Here is a 22,108-nt window from a genome sequence, read left to right as displayed (position 1 = left end):
TTTTACCTCTGTTATGATTTTGATCCATGACCTATAAACAATCAGAAAGTAGAAGAAAAAGAAAAATATTTACCTAATCAGCCAAAACTCAAAAGCAGAAATAATCTGCAGTATTTTGCAGTTATTTACAGAAGCTTTCAGACCTTTCTCCAGAATGTTCTAAAAAATCGGTTTAGCAGCTTTTCAAAAATCAGTTTAAAAGTCTCTTTCATTTGATCATAGTCTTTTAGACAGTGATTATCACTTGTAGCATGTAGTGTCTCTCTTGTTCAGATGGCAATGTAGTTTCAAATTTCAGTTTGAAAGCAATTTCAAGTTCCAAAATATTGATCTGGAAATTCATGATCAAAATAAAAAGACAAAAATTCACATTACCACTCATCTGTTGTAAAATACTCCCATTCAGGACCTGAGTATCTTTGACTTGCAGCTCTCTTTCTCTTTGATCTCCGAATTACACGTATTTCTCTTACACTCAGATCTTCATCTGTATCTACTCTTGCTGTTGTGTCTGTCTCTTCATTTATGGTTGACAGTACATCTGGAACCTTTTCACTTGTCTGCATTTTAGGCCACTTATCTTCTTTCACAGCTTTCATTGACAATGTTGTTTGTAAAACTGGAATTACAACTCTTCTTGATTCAGCAGGATTTTGACCTTGACTTGATGTATATGCACCATTAGCTAATTCAGGAGAAGTCAAATCTGCATGGCTTTGATTCATCTCCGCTCCATCCTCAGCTGCTTCAGGAAACATGATTTGTTTCAACTGATCTTCCCAATCGTCTACCTCTGGGAGAGTCCTCTGAATTGACTCTCCTGCAATATTTGCTGATGTTTGAGCAACTTCAGGTACCTCTGTGTGTTTTCTTTGTCTCTTAGAGGAGTACCTAGTTCTTCACCAGTTTGCACTGTCTCTGTTTCTGTCTCCACAGTCTCTCTTCTTGCTCTTTGAGACTGTACAATAGTTATTGGTACTCTTTAACAACTCTTCTTTTTCTTCCAGTGGATAGGGCACTTTTCGAGGGTGGCTGGCATGAATCCAGTTCAGGGGCAATGCATCTGGCCACTTCAAATTCTTAGATGTTCACTTTTTTGCAAATTGTGCCTTCAAAGTACCATTCATTTGATCTACTAATCCAGATGCTTTAGGGCGATAGCTGCAGTGCAACTTCTGCTCAATGGATAAGGCTGAACATAGTAATTTTATCACTTCGTTATTGAAGTGACTTCCTCTCTCTGATTCTAAAGCGGCTGGGAATCCAAATCAAGGTATTAACTCCCTAAGTAAAAGCTTTGCTACTGTGAGACTATAATTTCTACGTGTAGGGTTAGCTTCAATCCAGTGACTAAAAGTACAGACAATCACAAACACGTATCTAGGACCACACAGGCATCTCAATAAAATCCATTTGCATCCTGGTAAATGGTGCTCCAGCTCTTCCAAAGTGACTCAAATTGACAGCGGTTCTTTTCCCCACATTCATTTGTTGGCAGGTAGCACATTTGTGACAAATTTCTTCAGCAGCCTGTCTAAATTTATGTAACATGTCATTTGCATTTATTTCATCATCTTTTATTTCTTTACATTCATTATTAAAAGAAATGCAGTTCAATGAACAAAACCTTGCGACTTTATCCGCCTACGCATTTCCCATTCAAACAAAATCATTTGATTTCTGGTAAGTAAGGGACCAAAAAAATGAGAAAGTGTTGCATCACATTACTCTCATTTTGGGCCAGTGACAAATTAGTCGCTGCCAACGCTCCCAAACATCCAGGTAAAGCCACTGCGACTGGATCCAAAGTAGCAGAAAAATATGCTACAAGGTGATTTATAACATCATGTACCTGTGTAGGAACAGAGAGAGCACAACAATCATGCTCATGACAAAACAAAATAAATGGTTTCGTGTAATCATCATTCCCAAAGCTGGTGCTCTGCACAGAATCTCTCCCACCTCACTAAAAGCTTTCATACAAGCTTCATCAGAGGGGACTGGATCAGAAATATCTTTGTGGGTCAGTTTCTGCATTGGCTTTGAAATAACAGAAACATTGGGAATACATTGTCAACAATAACTCACCATTCCTGAAAATATCCTAACATCTCTTTGTGTGACTGGAGGATTAATTTGCAAAATAGAATTACATGGACTGCTCAGCTCTTCTTTTAGAACTCCCTGTTTCACAAAATCTGCAATTACTAGAGCAACTCCTTCAATTACATCTGGTGCACCATGATACTGCGGAATTTGTGAAAAAAACACTTCCGGCTTCACTATGACTGTAACTGGTCAAACTTCTTTGATCAGACCAACATCTTTTCCAGAAAAATCAGATTTAGGATCTTTTAAAGTACCTGTACTTTGTAAGTCAGTTGGCAGGTATTGTACTGTAATTGTAGGATAGAAACTAATCAGTGGAATTTTTTCATTAACTGAATCACATTCAATTTGCATTGATGAATCATCATCACTATTCATCTGAATAGCTATTACATCATTCGTACAGATAATCAAACATTTTGTTTTGCACAATAGATCTCTTCCCAATAAGGAAACTGGACTAGAGTCACAAACTACAAACTTAAGCAAACCTTCACAATTGCCAATTTTAACAGGACCCGGTTCAGTAATCAGGTTCGTCAGGAATTGATTCGCAACTCCTACAATCTGCACTGTTTTCTCAAAAAGTGGCACATTAGGAATGTCTGTAGTTCTTACTGTAGAATGTGTAGCTCCCATATCAACTAGGAATGACTCATTACTTTTCCATTTACATAAGGACACTTTTGATCTACTTCTAAGGAAGCTGCTAACACACATTCTTCTTCATCCAAACTCTCACCCAAGACTTCATCATTCACCACTTCATCATTCAGATCATACTCACTATGGAGTGTAAACTGTTGCACTGTTTGATTACTGGGATTTAACTTCTGACCTGGTTTCTGCTGAGAAAGCATCATCTGCTGCTCCACCATTGGAGCTTGAGGTATCTGCATTTGTGGCTTTGGGATCTGTTGCACTTGGGGCAGTATTCGCTGTGACTGGCACCTGAAAATGTTTCACCTGTATCTGTTGCATCAGTTGAGGACTTTGCATTTGCTGTGGAATCTGCATCTGATTATTATTATTCTGGACTTCTTATTCTCAGTCCTCTCAAATTTGGAAATAGATTGTTTTCATTCATCTGCGTAACAACACCTTCCTGTACCATCATTGGACACTCCTGTTTCCAATGCCATAGGCCAGGGTTCTGCAAAGTCCATCCTTGAGAGCCAGGACCATGCCAGATTTTTAGCATATCCACATTTAAAAAAAGATGTTTCAGAAATCTACATTTTTCTACATGTGAATATGCTAAAAATCTGTCATGGACCCAGCTCTCAAAGAACGATTTTGCAGAACCCTGCCCTAGGCCCCCACAAGCTTGACAAGGTAACATCCTCATCATTGTCTGGATATCACCTGAATTAAAAACCGTATTTTCATTTCCATTACCACCATGACCTCTACCTCCTGCCTGTCTCTGATTTGGAAACACCTGCATATTTCCCTGCTGCTGTGGAAAAAATCCCTGCATTCCTGATTGTGCCTCTTTAATCTGCATCACCATCAACTTTTCTTGTAATTTCTTCTTCTTCATTTCAGTCTCATCACTACAATATTTAGCAAACTGTAATACTTCATCAACCAGTTTTGCTTGCCAGCAAATCAAATGACTCTTAAGCATTTGACCAATTTCAGGTCTCAATCCTTCAACAAATCTGAACACAAAATGAACCATGTCTTTGGGCTCAATTCTTACTGTACCACTGTAATATTTGAATGCTTGCAGCAATCTCAAATAGTATGCATGTATTGACTCTTTTGCTTCTTGTGCTGTTCCATTGATTCTCTGCCAATCAATACTTTTAGGTGAAATCCTTATTTTCAAAAATGCAATCACTTTGGGTGTTTTTTTTGTTCTTTTTAAACATATTTTATTGTTTTTCATTAACATAGAAGGCCCGGTTGGAATCATATTTGCAACTTCCAATTCATGCATATACAAAGTTATTCGTCTCACTAGCATACATTTTGTACTAAATATACAACATCATGTTATAGCAATCATTACAGATGATACCCTCTGTCAGCCTTCATTAACCATCCTCAATAACAATCCCCTCATTTCTCTAATTCTCTATGCCATCTCAACTTTTGGGGTCCCCCCACTGTTTTCCAATTACGTGTTTTGCTAATAGAAGTGCCAAGTCTTGAAACTTACTCGTGACTTTGTTTTTCAAAGTGTGAGGGAACCAGCTCAACAGGCAATGCCCCGGCGTACATAGGATGGTCCTATCTAGTACAGTTGTGAGCTGTGCCTTGACCCCCTCCCAGTAGTGATGCAGCTGAGGGCAACTCCACAGCATGTGGAGCAGCCCTGCTCCAATCTCTCCACATCGAGGGCAACCCGCCTCCCCTACCCGAAAGTACCACCTTATTCGCTGAGGAGTCAAATAAGCCCTCTGTAGCACGTATAAATGAATCAGTTTAAAACAAGCATTTCATGAGACCTTGGGCATTCTATCAGGTATGGTGCTCCAGGCTGTCTCCGAAGTGCTCCCTAGGGATATCATAGTTTGCTCTAAGGTCCTCAAAGAAGAGTACTTCCCCATCCCTATAGAGGTCTCCCAGTGAGGACACCCCTGCTTCTGCCCAGTCGGCAAGGTTTCTCCAATCCCCTCCATGCAGGAGGGCTTTTAGCATCGTTATTAGCAGTTCAGTCGAGTAGGGTATGCTATCACGGGGCCCGTTGTAGACATCTACCCCAGCACCTGGTGATCACCCTAAGATCTTCAGTGTCAGACACAGACGCGTCTGACCTCCAGTAAGATTCGTGCTAACTCAGTCATCCCTGGTATAAACAGGCCCCCCTCCCCTTCTTGTCTTTGCCTACCCGAGAACCATTGGACAAACCTTTGCAACTGGGCCGCCAGATAGTATCCCCCAAATTCCGGCACCGCTAGTCCAACATCTCCCACTGGACGTTGTAGGGTAGCTAGTGCAACCCGCCTGCGAGTGGAGCCCCATATTAATAATATAAGTATCGGTTCCAACTCTCTAAAGGTCGCCCGGGGTATTCACAAGGGTAGTGCTCCAAAGTAATATAAGAGGCAAGTAAGGGCAATCATCTTCAACAGTGCAATTCTATCTATGACTGACAGTGGAAGGGTTGTCTAGAAGGCAATGCTAGTTTTCGGGGCCCGCAGGGCAGTGCCTACATTCCCGTCTAAGAGGTCCACTCGACCATGGTATATTCTAACACCCAAATAAGTAACACACCTCTGGCCCATTACAGTGGGCCAGGCCATCTGGCAGTGTCAGTTCCGCTACTATTGGGAATACCCAGGATTTCTGCCAGTTAACCTTAAGGCTTTATAGTTTCCTAAACTCCTCCAACATAGTTCTAGCCCCAGCCAGTTCCCCTGCTGCATCTTGCAGAAACAGCAGCATTTCATCTGCATATAAGGCTATTTTATGCCAGTTCCCCTTCATGTTCAGTCCTTTATAATGTGTTCCCAAACACGCCTGGGCTGCCAGGAGCTCGAAGGTTAAAGCAAATAATAGTGGGGACAGTGAGCACCCCCACCACCTTGTAGCATTCTGAAATCACCTTATTCATTCGCGCACATGCCGTTGGGCCCTTTTTTAGCAGCTGAGTCCAGGCCACAAAGCTCCTTATCAGCCCCATTTGGGACATTACTGCATACAAATAGTCTTATTCTAGACTATCAAACACCTTTTCTATGTCAATAGCCATGATTATTGCCCCACCATAGTCCGGGGCCCCCTGGTCCATAATGGAGAGCAGGCGTCTAATGTTAAGAAACGTATTACACCCAGGAATAAACCCAGCTTGGTCCAGGTGAACTAGCTAAAGCATGTGGGAGATTAATCACGCGGCCAGTATTTCACTGAGAATTTTATAATCAAATTTAACACCGAGTGGGGGCGATATGCCTTATAATCCCAGGGAGGCTTGCCAGGTTTCACTAATGGCACTATCAGTGCCTCCCGAGTAGTGTCAGGCAGATGGCTCATTGTTCTGCTTCATTTTAGAGTTTCTCAAGTTTGGGAGCCAATAGGTCTGCATATGACATATACCATTCTGCTGGGAAGCCATCCGTTCCTGGTGTTTTCCTCCTTGCCACTAACCCTTTATGGCTGCTTTGATCTCCTGTTGGGTTACAGCTGCCCCCAAGTCCCCAGCTTCCTCGTGTGTAAGCTGCAATGGTCCTACTGAATCCAGATATGCCCCAGCATCTACCTCCCAGGTGCTCGTGCTCTGGTATAACTGAGTGTAATACCGAAGAAAACAATCATTAATCCCCTGTTGTCTGAATTCTCGTTCCCCTTCATCTGTTTCCAATTCTAGAATTGGTGTTCCTCACTTTGTAGGATTAGCTAGCCAAGCTGACAAAGTGCCTGCTTTATCCCTCTGCGCACGCACCATGTAACCTTATAGTCAAAGCATCTGAACTTCTCTTCTTTAGCTACCACCTCCTCCTTTTTATCTAGCAGAGGCTGCTGCATATCTGAGTGTTCTGGTCTCTGATCCTCAATCTGGTGCAGTTCTTCCTCAACAGTTTGTACTGTCTCCACTAAGAATTTCCTCACTCCCATCCCTGTCATTAAACATTGCCCCCTAAAAGTGACTTTGAATGGTTCCCATTCCGCCTGTGTGCTTGAGGCCGTCCCTTCATTAGTCGCAAAGTAATTAGTTATACCCTGCTGTAACTCCTCCCTGACTATTTGATCCTCAGGCCTTTCAGTCTTAAGCTCCAGGTGGGAATCTGAGGCCTAGGACAGTGCCAGTCACAGCTCAGTAACATATAATTGTCGTCCAAAATCGTACAGGCCAAGTATTCTACATTTAGCACCGTGCCATGCACATCAGAAGAACATAGAAATGTATCTAGTTGCACATGCAAATTATATAAGCTAGGAAAATATGAATAATCCCTGTCATGAAGATGTCAATCGCCACGTGTCCACCAACCCCCAGTCCTCCTGCCAATTCGAGAAGGTCCGCGCCAGCCTCCACGCTGGGGCATCTCTCAGCAGAGGATGTGATCTGTCCATCCCTATATCCGCCAAACAATTGAAGTTGCCCACAATTAGTATAATATGTGTCAAATAATTGGCTAACAGCCCTGATAAGTTTGTTATAAATGAGCCCTGTTCTACATTTGGAGCATAGACGTTAAACAGCATAGGGTCCCTCCCTTCCAGCCTGCTGCTCACAGCTACGTACTGCCCCCAAGGATCTGTTACCTGTACTGTACATTGGAAAGGCACCCCCACTCTCACCGAGATGAGAACCTCCCCTAGCAAAGGCAGAGTATCTGGTATAATACACCTGGCTGCGCCATCTACGATGTAATGCTGACCCCTCCTTGGTCGTCAGATGAGTTTCCTGTAGCAGTGTTATATGTATGCTTGGTCTATTTAAATATGAGAAAATGGTATACCGTTTACAAAGGTTATGCATGCCTCTAACATTCCAGGACATCAATTTGTAGTTCATTTGCGGAGGTATGATATCCACTTATGGTCGGGAAGTCTTGCAGTTGCATACCGGATCCCGGCTTGAGTGTCCCTTGTACACCCCAATGTGCCAATTTGCATTCTGTATCAATGCAACCTTCGAAACCCCAAACAGTAAACTTGCAATACTTCAACACCCAACCCCTCCCCAGGACAAATTGGGCAAGGCCCTCTGTCCAAACCAGCTCAAGTTTAACCAAACTATGTGGTTTCATCCACATAATAAACATGGGTTAGTCGTAGGCCAGAAACCTCAACTCAGGCTCCCCTTCTAGAGCCCCAATCAGGATCATATTATAAACCATAATCAATTATGTGCATCCTTAGTCAGTAGCCCTCGTAGCCTCCTCCACATCCTGGGGGAGGGTCCAATCATGTCCGCTGTACCCTGTAGTTGGCAACAGGTGACCCTTGGCCTGACCCTTTATATTATTATCCGCTGTCCCAGGAGTGACATGAGGGAGTATTATGGTAGAAGTGTCCAACCTGCTGGAGGCCGCGTCCGGGTCGGAGTTCTCCCCACTACCATTCTTCATCTCCGGCGGGGTCCTACTGTCTGAGTCACTCGTGTACCACTGCCTCAACCACTTTCTTATTTTCACTGTGCGATTCTTCCTCTGATGGAGGTTTTCCACCATGTGGGTCGGTCTGTCTTCTTCTTCTGGAATGCAATGGGGTTGTTCCCTCTGCACCCCGCTGGATCCAGGTTGTGGGTGATTATCAATCCAGTTCCAGACCTCCTGAAAAAGAGGACCCCCCAGCCGTCACCACTCTTGAGTGGTACCGGAAACAGCATGCTGTAAGGCACCCCTATCTGGTGTAGGCGTCTTTTAGCTTCATTGAAAGTAGCGCGCCGCTTCTGTACTTCACGGGAAACGTCAGGTTATATCTGTACTCTGTTGTTGTCCACCACAACTCCTCTTCCCATCTGACCTGTTCCAGTATGTAATCTCGGTCTTTGTAGAATAGTAGCTTTGCCTCAACTGATTGTAACAAAGCTCCCGGCTGGGGTGGTCTACTTGGCAGCACTCCATGCGCCTGCTTGAGTGCAAAAAAGGGCGATAGTCCTTCCTGAGAAAAATGGGGCCTAATAAAAGCATTGAGGTAGGTGATCATGCTGCTCCGTTCTACTCGTTCTGGCAGTCCTACCAGATGGATATTTTTGCGACGGGACCTATTCTCTGCATCCTTGGCTCGCAGCCCTAAAGTCTTAACTTTCACTTCCATGGCTGGCAACCTCCTGGGGCAGGTCCACCACCTCTCTCTCTGACCTTTGACCCTGTCACCAAGCCGGTTGCCCCCCCCCCATCTGCCATGCAGCCCCCTGTGGGTTGAACCTCCGTTGCCGCTTTTGCTGCCTGACTACTCGCTCCCTTTTTTCTGTACCCCTGCACTTGGCTTCTGTGCCACTTGTTTTTTCATTCTGTGCCCCTGTGTTTTGCTTTCTGTGCCCCTGTGCTCTGTTGTCCCTCTCCCGCCGTCTTTTCCCGCCGTTTTTTCCCTGGGTTTTCCCCGGGTTTTTTTCCCCTCGCCGCTGAGCCCCTGCTGCCCGCCCCCTTCACTCCCATTGGCCGCCCCGCTCCCACCTCCCAGCTGCTCCTCCCTCCCTCTGCCCTCATATGGAGGCCGTGAAGCAGGGGCGCCAAAGGCGCGCCTAAGGCAAGCCCGTCTGCGCCCGTCCGCGCCTGGACCGCACCCAGCACCAGAACCCCTGGAACCCACACCCCCCTGCAACGCCAGACTGCACTACGACGCAAGCACCCTCCACGCACTCAACACCAGACGAGACCACCCCTGCTACCGGGCCACCCCGAAACGCGCCCAGGGGCCTTTCACCTGTCGGAACTGCAGATTCACCAGCATCCAACCCTCCACACCACCAGCCAGAGAACCCAACCACCTCCGCTGCATCCTCCTCAACACCCGCTCCGCTCGCAAGCACGCCATCGAACTTTGGGACCTCCTAGACTCCACCGCCCCGGACGTCGCCTTCCTGACGGAGACCTGGCTGAACCCCACCTCAGCACCAGACATCGCCATAGCCATCCCACAGGGCTACAAGATCTCCCGCAGAGACCGCACCAACGGAGTGGGAGGAGGAATCACCATCATCCACAAAGACTCCATCAAAATCTCAATGAACACCGATGACACCCTCACCACCACCGAGCACATGCACTTCCAGATCCACACCGACCCCAACACCACCCTCAGAGGAACTCGCATCTACAGACCTCCCAGACCCCGCCCAAATTTCAGTGGCACCATCGCCGACCTCATCAGCACCCACGCCCTCGCTTTCACGGACTACATCCTCCTCGGGGACCTGAACTTCCACCTCGAGAACAACAACGACGCCAACTCCACCGCCCTGATCGACAACCTCGCCAACCTCGGACTCAAACAGCTCGTAACGACACCCACTCACGCCGCTGGACACACACTCGACCCCATCTTCTCCGCAAGCCCCCACGTCTCCTTCAACCACACCACTGAACCACCCTGGACCGACCACAGATGCATCCACTTCACCTTCAGAAAACCCACCACACACCACCGCTCCCAACAGCTACCACGCTGCTGCTGGGGCAAGGTCACCAAGAACCAACTAACTACCGCCCTAGCCCTGAGACCACCCACCGACCCAGACACCGCCGCGACCAACCTCACACAGTGGATCAACGACTGCGCCAACAGCCTTGCCCCTCTCAAGACCTCTACAACCAACCACACCAACAAGAAAGCCACCTGGGTTACCAAGGACCTCCGGATCTCCAAGCACACCTGTCGGAAGCTGGAGAAGAAATGGCTCGACGACCGAACACCAGACACCCACACAGCCCTCAAGAGCGCCACCCGCAGATATCACCAACTCATCAGGCCAACCAAGAAGACCGCCTTCAAGGACCGCCTAGACAAAAACGCACACAACACCAAAGAGCTCTTCAGAATCGTGAAAGAACTCTCCAAACCCAGCTCCATCACCAACGACATCCCGCCATCTCAAGACCTGTGCGACTCCCTGGCCACCTTCCTCCACCGCAAGATCACCGACATCCACGACAGCTTCAACCCCGACCCCCCGCACCCACCACAGAGTCCACCACCCCTGCGAATACCACTCGCACCAGTCGCCTGACCGTCTGGTCCAGCGTCAGAGACGAAGACACCATCAAAACAATGAACTCCATCCACTCCGGATCCCCAGCCAGCGCAGCCATCGCGCCCCACCTCCGGAAAACAATCAACTGTTCCTTCGAGACAGCAACCTTCCCAGAAAGCTGGAAGCACGCCGAGATCAACGCCCTTCTGAAGAAGCCCAAGGCGGACCCCAAGGACCTCAATAACTTCCGGCCCATCTCCCTGTTCCCTTTCCCGGCAAAAGTGACTGAGAAGATTGTCAACAAACAGCTGACCCGCTACCTCGAAGTCAACAACATCCTGGACCCTTCCCAATCCGGTTTTCGCAGTAACCACAGCACCGAGACCGCCCTCATCGCCGCCACTGACGACATCTGTACCCTGATGGACAAAGGAGAATCATCCTCCTGGACCCATCAGCAGCCTTTGACACGGTCTGCCACCGCACCCTATCAGCACGTCTCCATGACGCCGGTATCCAAGAGAAGGCCCTGGCCTGGACCATATCCTTCCTCTCCGGCAGAACCCAGAGCGTCCGCCTCCCACCCTTCCGCTCCAAAACCACTGAGATCATCTGCGGCGTCCCACAGGGATCATCCCTCAGCCCGACACTGTTCAATATCTACATGGCCCCCATCGCACGACAACACAACCTCAACATCATCTCCTACGCCGACGACACCCAGCTGATCCTATCCCTCACCGAAGATCCCCACACCGCCAAAGCTAACCTCCACCGAGGAATGAAGGCCGTAGCCGGCTGGATGAAGGACAGCAGACTGAAGCTGAACTCAGACAAGACGGAGGTCCTCATTCTCGGACCCACCCCATCAGCCTGGGACGACTCTTGGTGGCCCACGTCACTAGGCACAGCCCCGGAACGCACGGACCACGGACGCAACCTGGGGGTCATCCTCGACTCCACTCTCTCCATGACAAGGCAAGTCAACGCCGTCTCCGCGTCCTGCATCAACACCCTCCGTATGCTCCGCAGGATCTTCAAATGGATCCCCCTCGACACGAGAAAAACCATTACCCAGACCCTCATCACCAACAGACTCGACTACGGGAACGCCCTCTACTCAGGAACTACAAACAAGCTCCTGAGACGACTCCAACGCATCCAGAACGCCTCAGCCCGACTCATCCTCGATGTCCCCCGCCGCAGCCACATCACACTCCACCTGAGAGGCCTGCACTGGCTCCCCGTCAACAAAAGGATCACCTTCAAGCTCCTGATCCACGCACACAAAGCACTGAACAACACCGGACCCACCTACCTCAACAACCGACTCAGCTTCCACACCCCCACCCGAAGCCTCCGCTCAGCCAACCTCGCCCTCGCCACAGTCCCCAGCATCCGAAAAACCGCCGCCGGTGGCAGATCCTTCTCCTACCTCGCTGCCAAGACCCGGAACACTCTCCCCACCATCCTACAACAGACCCAGGATCTGCTGGCCTTCAGAAGACTCCTCAAGACCTGGCTCTTTAACCAGTAGCACCCCCCCTCCCCAGCGCCTTGAGACCCTCACGGGTATGTAGCGCGCTTTACAAATGCAGTGATTGATTGATTGATTGTCATGGTGACGCATTCCACCAGCATCAGTGGTCATCTCTCAGCAGGCTCAAATCTGACCCCAAAGTATCAATTTTCGTTTCTAGTGCCTCCCAAGTCGCCATTATGTCTTGGATGACATCTTGCAGCGTCGGGCCCTGTTGCATCTCCCCATTCGCCTCTGGTTCCCCAGTGTTCAGGGGTACAGTGTCTCTCTTTGTTGCAGCCTTTTACCTCTTCTGTCCAGTAGGAAAGTGCCCTGTGGCCGTGTCAGTAGATTTAGCTCCACTTTCACGTATGCCTAAGTCTGCTGGAGCAGATTCGCCCTCCTTCCCCCAGCACCTCCTCATACCACAATTGTTGTTGATGGTCAACAGCAGTCATGGGACCAATTTTCACATCTCGTATTGCCTCCTATGCAACAGTCATGACCATTGCCAGGTACAGGTAGTGTCAACAGGCAGCCCTGAGCAGTGTACTGACCTCTATTGCACCCCTGTTCTCCTTCTCCGCTCAGCTGACTGCCCAAGCCTCAAGGGCGCAATGCCTCCATTAGACAGCCTGCCTATAAAAGGGTGAGCAAGGTCACAGTGTACCAATTTCTATGCGCAATAACCAGATCTCTAATTCAGGTCTGGTCCCGGTGATTAATCAAGGGGGGAAACCCCGTACCCCAGGAGGCACCTCCTCAGCTCTCTCCTTAGGGGCACAGTCTGCCCCCTTGGAAAACCTTCAGAAGGAGGCAGGCTCGGGTCTTTTCACCCCCTCACCAGCGCAGCTGCATCTGCTGTGTTATCCAGCAGACTCTTTAGCTGCTGGCCACTCCCCAGGCCTCCTCATCATGGTACAATTTCTTGAGCTGCTGCCGTCCTGTCTATGATGCTGCCTCACAACTCCTCAGTGCTTGGGGGGACAGCACCTTTTTACTCTGTTGCAGCTCTCCTCTCGAGCCTCTCTTCTGGGACGATTTGTACAGCAACCAGCTTGTTGGGCCCTTTGATGGTGGTTGTCGCCCTCCCCGTGTCCGCAGCCTCCTGATACTATTGCCGCCGGCCTGCTGCGTCTCTTCTTCCCCCTCACCTCTCAGTGCTTATCCTCCTCCGGGGCGGGCAGGGTGAGGGGGGCCCTGCTGGTAACGTCTTTGGCTCCCTTGGGCCTTCCATTGCCAGGTTGTCATCAAAGCTTGGGGAGAGCCCTATGGTTGCACTCAAGCACCTTCTCCATGCCCTCGGACTCTATTTTGTGCCGCTCCATTTTCGGCGACGCTCCCTGGCTTGCCACCGACCGAAACGCTTACGGTGCAGAAAGGTTCCTCTCACTCCCCCAGCAGGTATGCTCAACTTCACCTGATCCCTGCAAGTGGATGCACTGCAGGATATGGGAGTATTGGGGCCCCCAGCTCGAGAGCTCGTCAAGTAGCTGCCGCTGCTATCGGCCTCAGGCTACGGCCCCTCAAAAGTTCAATCACTTTGTGATAATACTTCATTACATCAGGAGATGGTGCACCTGTAACTGGATCTCGTGGAGGCTTTCTTGTTGGCCAGTCGTCACTCCTTTTGCATTCAACCCATAAATCAGCTGGAACCACTATCTCTAACAAGGTATTCAAATCTTCCCACAGGCATGTTGCAAGCTTCACAAACCTATTTGTCTGCTGGTACTATTCCACTGGTTTCTCTCTCAATCTCGGGTAGTCATTTGTAAATGACAAAATATCACTTCTACTCCAAGGGACATGTACATAATTACCTCCTGGAATTTCGCTCACTGGTAATATCTTTATTGTATTATTAGTCTGCTGCACATTAGCATTTGAATTTGCAGACTCCCTTTTCGTCTGATCTATTTTCTTTACCCATCTGCCTTCCCATTTATCTAATGCTCCCCTTGTTTGAATATTCTGAATCAATTCCTTAATATGAATTTCATCCCTGGTATTCTCATGTTCTCAATATCTTTTTAATTGAATTCTAATCTTTAACTTCTTCTCAATGGCTTTGATTTCTCAATTTCTATTTCATGTTTCTCTGCAAGGTCTGGCAGTTTCTGATGTACCAATCCTGCTCTGTTCGTAACATTTTTTACATATGAAACGTAACTCATCTTCATTATAGATATCAATCCTATTTAACTCAAGTGTTCCCTCAATTATTTAATTTAATTCTAATTTAAGTCTTGCAGGTTCAGTCAATTTCCCCCTTCATCATTTGCTTTTACTCCACTCATTTTTTCCAACTAGTCCGTTAGCTGTCAAACCTTATAATGAAATATTATCATTTACATTGGGCACACTCTGTGGAGTAACACATGGAATCTCAAGAGTCATCAAAAATTAATTTAAATTCAAATCTGACTTTCCCAAATTCTGTGAAGTCCTGGAATAACTTAAATCAATCAGTGGACATGTTTTGTCAAAAGTCTGATTAATTGGAGATAAGTCTGCTGTAGTAAGATTGAATCTCTCAATTTCTGCATCTGAATTAAAAATATTCTGCACATTACTCTTGTTATTTCTCTGGGCAAACAATGGTACAACAGAACCAATGGTAATAGGTACAGTTAATGCTTCTGGACTTGATTGAAAATTCTGATTTCTTGAGTATGCTACCGGAGAATTCTGACCCGACAACATTGAAGAATTTGACTGTGATATTGTTACAGGTGTGTATCTCGGCATAGTCAGAGCCTGCACTGGAGTCACTGAATTAGGTGTAGACTCCATCTGAACCATCATTGGTTTCTGATAAATCTATGTTATCTGTGATGATTGCACCACTGGTACTATCATGTTTGGTGCAGAACTCACAACAGGAATAGTAGGTTAGATTACAGATAGCTCAACCTGAGTCACAGGTGTCTGAGTAACAGCAATAGCAAGAACATCAGTTGCAACCTGTACTTGACTCTGTGTTACTACAACTGGTACTGGAACACTTGGACCAGTATTAGTACCTGGACTTGTCTCTTGTGCTGCAAATGACAGAGGACGACTTCTCAGTAACTGCATTATAAATTCATCATCATCTGAGTCATCATCATAAGTCAATAAATTCCTAACCTCATCTGAAATCAACTCATCTTCTTCAGAAGAGTAAGGACTCTTCTTCTTGGACTTTTCTCTAACACTGCCCCCTTCTATTGTATAACTGCAGGAAACATTCAAATTCCCTGTAAAGTTTCAGTTCTCCAAAATGTTTGCTCATTGTCCCATCTTGCTTCTAATAATGTCTTCTCAACATTTTTCACTCTCCTCTCAAATTTTAATTTCTCTTGTCGTCTGGTCACTAACTCTCAAATGGCTAAAGCTTCAAATTGTGCTGGTCTCGGAGGAGATTTTAATTCATACAGCACTCGTCTCAGATTTTCTCAAATTCTCATATTAAAAATTTGATAGGCAGGAAACACTAAGCTTGCTTCTTTTTCTGTAATGTTGCATCATTGTTTTAACCAAATACATGCTGCTGTACCTTTCTCTTCATTCACAATATATGCAGGTGTACCTTCTGGTGGGCCGATTCCTCCTACTCTAACTGGAATAAAAGCATCTCACTTGAGCGCACTCTCTATTGCTTTGAATTTTTTTTTTTTTACTCTAATCTGGCTTAAAACTACAAGTCTTGCGGCTTGTCCTCCAAAACTCAATTATCACACTCAAGGACCACCATGCAGAATAACAACAGTAGCAAATAAGTGATAGACACAGTATGCCTTTAGTTATTACAGGTGATTTTTACAATCGATTTATATGGAACAGTCAAATTTAGATTGTGACATACTTAATTATTACTCTAATAATTTGCTAAGCATGTTTGGGATTCATGCAAAAAGAAAAGAAGACAAATATTAATTTGGCAAAACCTCTGATTATGGCACTAACCAAAAATAGCGGCTGGGTTTCTAAGAGAGAGAACATAAAAATCTGCAAGAAAAATAAATGCACATTTGGTTATGCCTCTCCTAAATGGATCAGCAAGCAGCGACGACTTCATCAGGGGAGTATCTTCTGGTCATCTTCATTGGACAGTGGCATAATAGAGAACAGTTCAGTAAGGTTTGACCTTAATGCATCTGAACTGTCAGTGGCAGAAAGCTAAAGACACAGCACATTATTACACTAGCAAAATAAAAGAGCACAACTGGACACAGCAAGGATCTGAGAAGAACTGACTGCACTTACATCACCTAATTCTGTTATATTAATCTCCTGGAGAGCAACTAGCTAAAACTCTATTGGTCAATCTATGGGGTGGTTTAGATCAAAACCAATTAGCCTTTCTCCACGTTCCCAGCTGTAACTTTCTTCATTTTCTGCATTCACCATTGGTTCATCTTTTCTCAATGCAGTCACCAATTTCCACAGCAGAATACATTGGTTGCAGACTGCAATTAAAACTATTAGACTATTGTTCTTGCAAACACACTTTCTCACAGGAAGGTAAACAAATGTTGCAAAATGAGAACATAATCTTCCCACGAGGAGCAAAGAACATGTCACAGAATGCTTAGAAAAACATTTCACAAGGTTAGCATTTTAAACATTGCTGCTGCATTTTTCTAACACTTTTTAAATCAAATTCTAAATTAAACATTTCATAATTTTCAAACCATTATTTATTTTAGTACATATGAATTATTGTTTTTCAGTACATTTAAATATGAATGCACAAAATACAATTCATTTGACAGTTATTTATTGTTATTGTCGAACTAGATTTATGGCTACCACCAGTGCTCATGTTTTCTAAAGCACATGTTTTTCTAAAACATGTTTTCAGCAGTACACATTTTAAACACATTATTTAATTTAGTTTCAGTAGTATACTTTATTAACCCCTTCACTGTTAGGCCTTTCCCCCTCAGGTGCCAGGCCTTTTTTTGGCTATTTGGGCAGTTCGCACTTAGGCCACCATAACTTGTTGTCCACATAAGCTACCCATGCCAAATGTGTGTCCTTTTTTCCAACATCCTAGGGATTCTAGAGGTACCAATAGTTTGTGGGTTCCCCTGAAGGACGCCAAGAAATTAGCCAAAACACAGCGAAAATGTTTTTTTTTTCAAAGAAATGGGAAAAAGGGCTGCAGAAGAAGGCTTGTGTTTTTTTCCTGAAAACTGCATCAACAAAGGGTTTGCGGTGCTAAAATCACCATCTTGCCAGCTTTCAGAAACAGGCAGATTGAATCAGAAAACCCATTTTTTCTACACAATTTTGGCATTTTACTAGGACATATCCCATTTTTACAATTTTTTGTGCTTTCAGCCTCCTTCCAGTTAGTGACAGAAATGGGTGTGAAACAAATGCTGGATCCCGGAAAGCTAAACATTTGTGAAAAGTAGAAAAAAAATTGAATTCAGCAAGGGTTCATTTGTGTAGATCCTATAAGGTTTTCCTACAGAAAATAACAGCTGAAATAAAAAAAAAATTGAAATTGAGGTGAAGAAAACAGACATTTTTCTCACCGTTTTACTCTGTAACTTTTTCCTGCGATGTCAGATTTTTTAAAGCAATATACCGTTACGTCTGCTGATTGCAAGGATATATAAGGCTTGTAGGTTCATCAAGAACCCTAGGTACCCAGAGCCAATAAATGAGCTGCACCTTGCAATGGGTTTTCATTCTATACCGGGTGTACAGCAATTCATTTGCTGAAATCTAAAGAATGAAAAATAGGTATCAAGAAAACCTTTCTATTTCTAAAATGGACACAGGATAAGGTGTTGAGAAGCAGTGGTTATTTGCACATCTCTGAATTCTGGGGCGCCCCTACTAGCATGTGAATTACAGGGCATTTCTCAAATAGACTTCTTTTTTACACAGTGTCTTACATTTGGAAGGAAAAAATATAGAGAAAGACAAGGGGCAATAACACTTGTTTTGCTATTCTGTGTTCCCCCAAGTCTCCCAATAAAAATGGTACCTCACTTGCGTGGGTAGGATTAATGCTTGTGACAGGAAACGCAACATGAACACATCACATTTTTACATTGAAATCTGACGTGTTTTTTGCAAAGTGCCTAGCTGTACATTTTGGCCTCTAGCTCATCCGGCACCTAGGGAAACCTACCAAACCTGTGCATTTTTGAAAACTAGACACCTAGGGGAATCAAAGATGGGGTTCTCACCAGGTTCTGTTACCCAGAATCCTTTGCAAACCTTAACATTTGGCTAAAAAACAATTTTCCTCACATTTTGGTGACAAAGTTCTGGAATCTGAGAGGAGCCACAAATTTCCTTCCACCCAGCCTTTCCCCAAGTCTCCCGATAAAAATGGTACCTCACTTGTGTTGGTAGGCCTAGCGCCTGTGACAGGAAATGCCCAAAAACACAACGTGGACACATCACATTTGCCCAAAGAAAACAGACCTGTTTTTTGCAAAGCGCCTAGCTGTACATTTTGGCCTCTAGCTCATCCGGCACCTAGGGAAACCTACCAAACCTGCACATTTTTTAAAACAAGACACCTAGGGGAATCTAAGATGGGGTGACTTGTGGGGCTCTCACCAGGTTCTGTTACCCAGAATCCTTTGTAAACCTCAAAATTTGGCCAAGAACACACTTTTTCCTCTCATTTTGGTGACAGAAAGTTCTGGAACCTGAGAGGAGCCACAAATTTCCTTCCACCCAGCGTTCCCCAAGTCTCCCGATTCAAATGGTACCTCAATTGTGTGGGTAGGCCTAGTGCCAGTGAAAGGAAATGCTCCAAACAATATGTGGACACATATAAATGATCAAATACTAAACTACATGTTTTTGCGAGGGGCCTGCGTTTTTGGTCCTGGGCTCAGCAGCCATATAGGAAAACCTACCAGGGGGCGTGGCTTGGCGCCATGGCGGTAGCAGCTTCTTTTTGAGGCTCCCGTCTATCTCTCCTCACCCCCGGGGCTATAATACTCAATTCGGCTCCAGATTCCGCGCAGTTGGAGCGGAATGCGTGGTGCCCCCCCGGGCTATCGATGTTCGGCTTTGTCCCCCTGAAAACCACTAGTTTGGGCTCCGATACGAACGGGCTAGATGCGAGTCAGAAGAGAGCTCGAGGGGACAAGATGGTGGCTGCCAAGCACTCCGGGACCTGGGCGACCGGGAGAGCACCCTTGGGCGTCACCTCAGCTGACTGAGAGAAACACGGAGGCCTAGATCGAGCCTTACTGGTCCAAGACGAGCAGAGCGAAGAAAGAAACCGGCAGACAAGCAATGCCGGAGGAGGCGGCCCGGCACAGCGGAGACATTATAAGAGGAGGTGAGGAGGCCTGGCGACAAGAGGGGATCGAGAGCGCAACCATCCGACACAGTAGACCGTGATAAACCCACCGGGAGGAGATGGCCCGGGGTACTGCAATCCGGAGACCCGAATAGCGAGAAAGCAACCGAAGGTGAGAAGGGGCCTGACGTAACGAGGCTGAAACCCAGTGAGACCGCTAAAGAAGGGGTGGGAGATCGACCGGGCCAGCAATACGGGGAACCAGAGCAGAGGGACCCCCCCCCAAACCGGAACACTGAAAGACGGCCGCTGGGAAGACACCGACCTACCAATATCCAAATCAGGCCTTTCTAATAGATGAATCAACTAGCGATCGAATAAAGAAAGGAACGGTGGCGTAACTTTAAAATACAGCCCGGCACCACGCTTTACCCCTAAGTTCCGGCACGTTAATAAAAATAGCCATCAGCTCAAATCGTAAGGTCCAACAGATTGTTCGCCAATCCAGCTTAATAATCTGTAATTAAGACATTTGGCTCAATAAAAGACAGGCATCCACCCCCCAGGTGCTGGACCCAGGTGGGCCCATCCAGCAACTTTTGGAAAACAGGTAAACACAATCATCGGCTCTATACGGCCGTTACACTATTAAGCGATCACCAGCAAAAGCGCCGCACACCGCCAGAGATGGGCAAACCAAATAGAAGGCGAGAAGCCGATAATACTAGGGATATAACAGACAATGCTCCCCCAGAACAGGAGGTTGTGGGGAAATTTTCCTCTGTGGAGGAAGGAGCCACAAAAGAGCCTACCCTGCAGGATGTAATACAGGCTATCGCTGCCTCCAGAACAGCTCTTGAGATGAAAATACACTCTCTAGCGTCAGACTTCACAGTGCTCAGAGACGATCACCGGCGCCTTGCAGAAAGAGTGACCTCGGCAGAAAAACAGCTGGAAGAAATGGGACCCGAGCTTCAAGGCGCTTCCAAAGCATCAAGACAAATGGAGAAAATAATAAAAGATTTGGAACTGAGGGCGGAAGATGCTGAAAACAGATCAAGAAGAAATAACATCAGAATCATGGGGCTACCGGAGAAAGTCGAAGGAACCAACATGGTTGACTTCCTTGAAAAATGGTTGAAGGAAAATATAGCGAATGAAGGACTATCCCAATTTTTTGCAGTGGAAAGAGCACATAGAGTCTCGGCACGTCCTCCTCCGCCGGGCGCTCCTGCTAGACCGGTGGTGGCCAAACTATTGCACTATAAAGACAGGGACCATTTACTCACCCAAAGCAGGAAAAAGGGAGATTGCTTATCGGACAACCAAGTGATTCAGATCTTCCCTGATTTCTCGCGAGAGGTGTTAAAGCAGAGAGCTTCTTTCAGGGAGGCCAAACAGAGACTCAGAAATCTAGGGGTCCAATACGGAATGCTATTCCCGGCCAAACTCCGAATAATAACCACAACAGGCTCACAGTTTTTTAACTCGGCGGAGGAGGTTTGGAACTGGATGGACAGGCAACATCTCAACGAGAAACAAATTAACCCTGAAAAACACCAACTAAACCTTAAAGGAAAATCTAACAGCAGAATTGCATCAAGACACACTAGTCCATCCCCTCTGGAGATTCTAAACGACCGTCAAAAAGCAGTGGAAGCAGCTGCGTCCCTCGGCTGTTCTGAACAGAGTTCACCTAAGCAAACACATAGTAACGTAAACCAATCAGACTCAGAACATGAATCAGATTTGTCACTCACGCCTAACCAAAAGGGCCCGGATGTAACCCCAGGGACGTCAGACACCATAATTTGAAGTACATTCTTGAATTACAAACAGAGCTCCTGGGAGATATGATATATATAAACCTCCGGGACAACCAGGAGTACACCTACGGCTTTTAAAATCGAATTAAAAGTCTGCAAGAAGAGACTAGCCCACTGACACCCGATAATCGAAATCGTGGAGCCACTGAATTTCAGTTTTTCTTCCACCCGGGGGCTGAGGAGAGGTCGCCCTGCTGAGCTTCGGTTTTCTATCTGAAGCACCCCCACGTTGTTGGACAGTTAACTTTTATTTCACACAAGTTTGGGTGAGAGAGGTTCGACTTTTGTCCTAGGGATGGGGAGTTGGGGAGTTATTGTGTTGGGGAATTTTCTAGCGTTTAATATCGGTCCGAGAATCACCACAGAAATTGCAAAATGGGGCAGGGAGCAAGGAATCACCAGGGAACCAATCATAATACTAGGCTACCAGAAACCACCCCTCAGTAGAACAATGAAAACACTACTATGACTACACCAAAATCGTATAAGATCCTTACCTGGAACATCAGGGGTATGAACCCTTTAGTCAAGAGATATAAGATATCTTCTTATCTGCAGAGAAGGGGTATCCAAATAGCTATGTTGCAGGAAACTCACTTAACATCGAAAGAGGGCAAAGCCTTACAAAAAAGATGGAGAGGTCAGGCATTCTATACTACTTATTCAGCATACTCTAGGGGCACTCTGATTTGGATCCGAGCAGGGGTCCCATTTCAGTTGACAGATAGCAAAGTGGACCGAGAGAGGAGATTCATAGCGATCAAAGGCAGACTGGAGGGGAAAGACCTAGC

At 46.2% G+C, this 22,108-nt stretch overlaps 1 long non-coding RNA gene across 1 annotated transcript in view; it reads left to right on the top strand.

Moving 5' to 3' along the window:
• LOC138273119 (uncharacterized) overlaps positions 1 to 22,108 on the top strand; it is a 229,518-nt gene that overhangs the window by 16,194 nt on the left and 191,216 nt on the right. The window lies entirely within an intron of this gene.

Source organism: Pleurodeles waltl, chromosome 2_2 (assembly GCF_031143425.1).
Source record: "Pleurodeles waltl isolate 20211129_DDA chromosome 2_2, aPleWal1.hap1.20221129, whole genome shotgun sequence".
NCBI classification, from domain to species: domain Eukaryota; kingdom Metazoa; phylum Chordata; class Amphibia; order Caudata; family Salamandridae; genus Pleurodeles; species Pleurodeles waltl.
This window is presented reverse-complemented; position numbering and strand designations above follow the sequence as displayed.